The sequence below is a fragment of the Phyllostomus discolor genome, chromosome 8, assembly GCF_004126475.2.
Source record: "Phyllostomus discolor isolate MPI-MPIP mPhyDis1 chromosome 8, mPhyDis1.pri.v3, whole genome shotgun sequence".
In the NCBI taxonomy this organism is placed as follows: Eukaryota; Metazoa; Chordata; class Mammalia; order Chiroptera; family Phyllostomidae; genus Phyllostomus; species Phyllostomus discolor.
Genome location: NC_040910.2, coordinates 39,945,978 through 39,952,508, shown reverse-complemented (window position 1 = coordinate 39,952,508; position 6,531 = coordinate 39,945,978). Strand labels below are relative to the sequence as shown.

General features: G+C 45.2%; 1 long non-coding RNA gene across 1 annotated transcript; it reads right to left on the bottom strand.

Annotated features, from left to right (window-relative positions):
- Window positions 1-587: 587 nt before the first annotated feature.
- Window positions 588-2,808, bottom strand: LOC118501989. The gene is made up of 4 exons (XR_004904659.1): window positions 2,618-2,808; window positions 2,219-2,354; window positions 1,672-2,108; window positions 588-1,139 (listed from the first exon to the last, which is right to left on the bottom strand). It is a non-coding gene; the product is annotated as an uncharacterized LOC118501989 (long non-coding RNA).
- Between the last annotated feature and the right edge of the window lie 3,723 nt (window positions 2,809-6,531).

The window sequence follows — 6,531 nt, the reverse complement described above, 5'->3', positions numbered from 1 at the left end:
TTAGCCTTAACCCAGACATTGAACCCCTTTCCCCACCCATTCTCAAAGTGCCTCTGGCATGTAGGTGTCTTGTAATTGTATTTTCTCTGCTTGTTAATGAACTCACTGAGGCAGTACTCCCAGAGAGAGAAAGATTTCATTTGTCTGGGGCTGAGAAGGGAGACGGGGGTTGCCAGAGCTAATGAGGAATCAATGCCTGGTAATTGCTAATTAAATGATCCTGGCTCTCTCCTGGGGCTATTAGTTGGCTGGCTGGCCCTTGAGTGTCCACAAATTTAATCACACTCCCCAATAAACACCTGCAGCACCCTATGGTATCTCTCTGGGGAAGACCAAGGAGAAGCAGGATATTCATGTGTGTGCTGAGATAATCAATTCACTTATTTTTTTAAAAAAATATTTTATTTGTTTATTTTTAGAGAGGGAGAAGGGAGAAAGAAAGAGAGGGCGAGAAACATCAATGTGTGAGAGACATCTATCAGTTGCCTCTTGCATACCCCCAACTGGGGACCTGGCTCACAGCCCAGGCATGTGTCCTGACTGGGAATTGAACTGGTAACCTTTCCATTCACAGGATGGCACTCAATCCACTGAGCCACAGCATCCAGGGCCATCAGTTCATTTATTGATTAATGCATTGGTTTATTCCCTGATGCCTTTATTGACTCAACCAACATTTATTCAGTATCTGCTGTGTGGCAAGCCATGGTTTGGGTGCTGGGGACACAGAAGTGAAAAAACACACATACATTTCCTGCCCTCATGGAGCTCACAGTATAATGAGGACAAGAGATGGTTTTTGTCAAGTTAACAATAATTGGAGTAAGTGCTGGAGAGAAGACATCCAGATCTATGCGAGTATACAGACTTGACAAGGAGGATGGTGAGGCTACAAGGAAAGTTTCTATTGATGAAATGAAGCTTGGGTAATAAGTCAGAGGGAGCCATGGGTCACTCTGAGAAGCAGAGCATTCCAAGATGAGGAAGCAGCAAAGGCAAAGGCTCTGAGACTGGACTTACTTTGATCTAGTGTCTATAATTTGATTAGGATGTCGCAGAGAACTGGGAGTGAGCCTTGATGATACCACAACTCACCTACCAGCCACAAATTTACACTGTCCTGTAGTTGGTCCATGGAACTGATGGTAGGGTAGGGGAGAAAATAAATTATTCCTAGAATTTTTACTGAAACGTCTTAGTAGAATCCTGGTCTTGGGAGGGCTTCAAGCACCATTCCCTCATTGATTCCCCAGGAAAGTGTAGGGAGGTGATCAAGGCCCTGGGTTCAGAGTCAGATATTTTGTATTTTCAGGCCTGCGGGTGGCATATGAGTGACATGGCTAACACCATGCATGGCACATTGCTATGTGTTCAAGGGGAGCCTGCCCGTGTTTTATTGCCTCCCCTGTTCTTGTCCCATGAACTTAGGTAGCTCACTCCCTGAGTGGAAGTGACTCCTTCCTGGCTCTCTGACCCCTACACTTGTGTGTTCATCTTGGGCGGAGGTTGATGGGAGTCCACGCTATGAGGAAGCTGTGACTTGTTGTCATAGTACACCAGAACAACAAAATCACTAGTCTTCCACACAGCACTAGACCACTACCGCTCCAGTCTTCTTTGCCACACTTCGCCCTGTGTCTGAGATCCCCCAACCCAGCTCTTTCCTCTCACCTGAGCCAAGTTGTAACACGTGGACTTCTTGCTTCTCTATTGCCTCCTGTCTTCCATTCCTGGTCCTCCTGGGGAGTGAAAGGGTCTGATCTCCAAGAACCCAACTCCCACTCATGAAACATGGAATTTGTAATTGGAAGGATGTGGGGTTGACTTGCAGGTTCCCCCTTGGCCTGAGACCTCTTGGGCTAGTTATATATCTGCCTCTTTCTGGGTCTCAGTTTCCTCAATTGTCACCTGGATGTCATAACCCCCATGTCCTAAGGTTGAAGATGGCAAGATATGATGTATGTAAAGCACTTGACACAATGTTTCCCACAGAAGTCTAGAAAGACCACAATAATGTCATCTTGGCAGGAACCTGTTCCCCCACAATCCTAAAGATTGGTCATTTCACTGTTGGGAATTACAGGTTTCTGTGTGCGGTTTTATCTCATCTGTAAAATAATACGCTGAAAAATCCGTTAAATGAGGGGTAAGTCTCCAGAAACAGCAGACACCGCAGACCACACTGTTTCCCCAGCAAGGTGGTGGGGTTCTCCTTCACCTGGGGAGCTGTCCGGTATCCTGGTGCTGAAATGAAGTCGGCCGAAGACCCCGCCCGGAGCTGTCCAGAACCTTGTGCTGAAGCGGGTCGTGTTTCCCTTCCTGGACCCCGAGAGGCGCTGTCCGGAGACTCGGTGCTGAAATAAACAGCAGTTTGCTTCCGTGGTCATCGGACAGCTGTCCTTAGCCTGTGCTGAAGAAAAACTTTCCTCTCTTCCTCGGCTCAACCCACTCCCCTCCGTCCTCTGTTCCTCTGACTCTTGGGAACCCCCTCCTCAAAATTTCTTTTCTCTCAGGTCCTCTTCCAGGAGCTCTTCATAATGGCAAGAGGGGAAGAATCGGAGAGGTCGCGACTAGGACTCATACCTTACCTGGTGCCAGGTCCCCAGATCTTACCTACCAGATAGTCAGCCCGGCTGGTCTCTGTTCTCCACACCGTCAAACTTCGCCGTCTTTGTCGCTTTCTGGGAAGATGTCCATGCGCTGACCTGCAAGCCAGCCCCATACCTGGGATACCAGGTCCCCCGGACCACCCTTCTTCCACGCCGCTTAAGTCCCTCCCTTGTGTGTCTCACCTCCTTCCAGTCTTGTAGGCAGATGCAGGTGTTCAGTGACTGCCGAGGCGGGGACTGCCGTTTTATGGGCTTTGGGGAAGGCGGGACACCGGGAACCTGGGGAGGGGCTTCACCAACAGGCCAATGGGACTCCGCCTCGAATGCAGTTCCAAAGATTACCTCATAGGTTGTGGCCTCGGCTTCAGAATAAAAGACTGGCATCTGCCCAAAAACTGGGTTGGGGATTTTCTGAAGGGGGAGGGGACACTCATTGTAGTCCCCAGGATCTCCCCACTTGACCCAACCCCCTCCTGGATCTCTGAGCTCCTCATAGGCTTAGGAGCTCTGGCTGTCAGTACCTGTTTCTCCCCACGTCCAGCTTGTGCTATTGCTGGATCAGGAGAGAGAAAGCTGGTAAATTGTGTTGGAGGTAAAACAGGTGAGGGTCAGAATATTTAAGTCCAGTTCCAGGTGGGAAACTGAGGTCTGTGTGAATGTAGGGTTCAGAAGAGCCTGGAGCAGAGGTGGGGAGAAAACCAGACCTTCTGATTTCTTGACCCAACACCCACCCCATAACTTAGTTTACTGTTTTGCTTTACTGAGAAGGCTCTGTGACAAAAAAAAAAAAAAAAACACCCAGACTTGGGCTCAAGTTGAGATTTTTCTCCTCCTTGCTGTGGGACTTCGGGCACAGTTGAACCTATCTGTGCTTCAGCTTCCTCAATTGTAAAATGGTGATAATGGTAGTATCTTCTCAAAGTGTTGTGATGCAAAATAATGCTATGGTGTAGATTGCATGTTGGAAATAAATAATCAGGGTCAGGACTAAGGTGAAGGAGGCACTTCCTCAGGAACAAAATTTAAGGGGACGCACACAAAAAAACCCTCAGTAATCAAAATAAATAATGTTTTAATGCATGCCCTTGCTAGTGTGGCTCAGTAGATTGAGCACCGGCCTGCAAACTGGAAGGCCACTGGTTTGATTCCCAGTCAGGGCACATGCCTGGATTGCAGGCCAGGTCCCCAGTTGGGGCATGTGAGAGGCATTCAATTGATGTATCTCTCACACACATCAATGTTTCTCTCCCTTTCTTTCTCCTTCCCTTCCCCTCTCTAAAAATAATTAAAATCTTTTAAAAAACCCCACAATTCAAAAATAAAAATAAATCATTTTTCAATAGAATGTTTTAAAAATAAAAATGCATGAAGTCCACAATAAACAAAATATCAACATTTTAAATAAAGACAGGATCTGCATTCCCGAGTTTTTCCTTTTGTCTCAGGTTCCAGTGCAGCTTGGCATGGCGTTAGAAAACATGTCTGAACTGGCAAATTTTCCAACAATGTAATTATTGTTATTTTCTGAGACATTCTATTCATTTACTCGAAACAACTTTATTGTATTAAGCACTGGGGGAGGCACGTTTATGAATTCGGCAACTAACCTTCCTTTAGGGAGGGTGAGGACAGGAAAAAGTAACTCTTTTCAAAAATAGTAGGCATGACAATAGAGGGATTTGTGTCATAGTCTGTGCTCTCTCCAGTATGAAAGTCCCCTAAGAGGGCTGCTTCTTTTGTGGAATTTGAGTTCACAAGTGAGCTGCCTGCACATTACCCATGGATCCAGGAATGTCAGATGAGGTTGTCAACAAAGAAACCCAAACCAAAGTTTAACTCCATCAATTCTCTGGGGAAAAGTTCAATGAAACCCATGGGGAGCCCTGGCTGGTTTAGCTCAGCGGATTGAGTGCGGGCTGCGAACCAAGTGTCACACGTTCGATTCCCAGTCAGGGTACATGCCTGGGTTGCAGGCCATGACCCCCAGAAACCGCACATTGATGTTTCTCTCTCTCTCTTTCTCCCTCCCTTCCCTCTCTAAAAATAAATAAATAAAATCTTAAAAAAAAAAAAAACATGAGGAGAGGGTGCTGAAGCTTTTTGGAATTCTGACACATAGTAGGTGCCCAACAAATTCACTGTCTAGTATATGATTCACCTGAAATACACCAACTTCTGCATTCTGCCTCCCATGCAGAGGCTCATTCTGGCTTCACAATTCCCAAGGAGCAGAGAACTTGCTACCAAAGGAAGAAGAAGAAATGGGAATGTAGCCTGGAAATGGTTGCTTTGTTTGTTCATTTCTTCATCTTTTCCTTTTAACCTTTTCATTTTGAAAAAAATTCAAACTCACAGGAAAGTTGCAAGAAAGTGCAATGAACTTCCATATATTCTTTTCTTAGATTCACCCACCCATTGTTAACATTTTGCCAACATTCACTTCATCTTTGCCTTTTTCTCTACATGTATCTTTGTCTCTATTTCAACCATATAAGTGGCAGACACAACTGCCCCTTCATTCTTAAACACTTCAGCATACATTCCCTAAGGTCAAGGACAGTTTCCTATGTAACTGCAATGAAATAATCACAACCATGAAGTTAAAATTGTGACAACACTAGTCTCTAATCCCTGGAAACTGGAATGAAAATTCCAGTTTCATTAGTTGCCTCTATACTGTCCTTTATGGCATTTCTCCATAAATTGGGATTCAGTTCAGGATCGTGCAATGCACTTCATTGTCCTGTGTTTCCCATCTCTTTTGCAGAGAGGTGGGCTTCTAGTAACAAGATAAATCTAGCTATCAAGAGGCAGAGCTGGAATTTAAACACAGCTCTGTCTCTTGGCTCCAAAACTCGTGCCCATCACCACTCTTCCACCCCTAATATTGCCTTTACTTGTGGTCTCTTTTGTATCTCCTGGAGAGCAGAGAGTCTTCACGCCTAGGATTCAGAGATTCTTCCATGTGTCAGTCCTTCTATGCTGCAGAGCAGGTGTGACATGCCCTGTTTTACAGATGTGGCAGAGGCAAGCCTGCTCCCCCATAGTCCACAGTGATCAAGGGCTGTAGCTGGGGTGGGAACCCTGTCTGCAACTTCAATATCTAAACTCTATCAACTGTCCATTTCTTTCCCTGCCACTTCCAGAGGTCCTCATACATATATAATTTTATACGTCACCCTCCCCACACAAAGGCTTTTTTTACTTTAAGAATTAAGGTTTTTAAAATGATTTTATTTGTTATTTTTAGAGAGAGGGGAAGGGAGGGAGAAAGAGAGGAGAGAAACATCGATATGTGAGAGACACATCGATCTGTTGCCTCTCGCACTCCCAACTGGGGACCGGCCCCAGCCATGTGCCCTGACTTGGAATTGAACTGGTGACATTTCAGTTCACAGGCCAGCACTCAATCCACTGAGCCATACCAGCCAAGGCAGAATTCACTAGTAAAGCCAGGTATATTGAAGCATAATTAATAAACAGTAACATTCATATTTTTAGGTGTACAGTTCTATAAATTTTGACAAATGCAGTTATGTATCCAACACTGTAGTAAAGATACAGAACAGTTTCCTTCACCCTAAAAGGTTCCCTTGTGCCCCCTGGCTAACTCCACCCCATTCCTAATTACTAGTAACTGCTGATCTGATTGCCATCATTATAGTTTTGCTTTTTCCAGAACATCATTTAAATAGAATCTCATGATACGTAGTTTACAGTTTCTGGCTTCTTTCACTCTTCACAATGCATTGGAGATTCATCCATGTTGTTGTGTGTATCAGGAATTAGTTTCTTCTTATTACTGTGTGGCATCCCGTTATGTGGGTGGAGGACAGTTTGTTTAGTCATTCACCAGTGCAGGGACACTGGGCTCAGGATGTCTCTGGGTTTGGGGGATTATGAATAAAGCTGCTAGAAATAT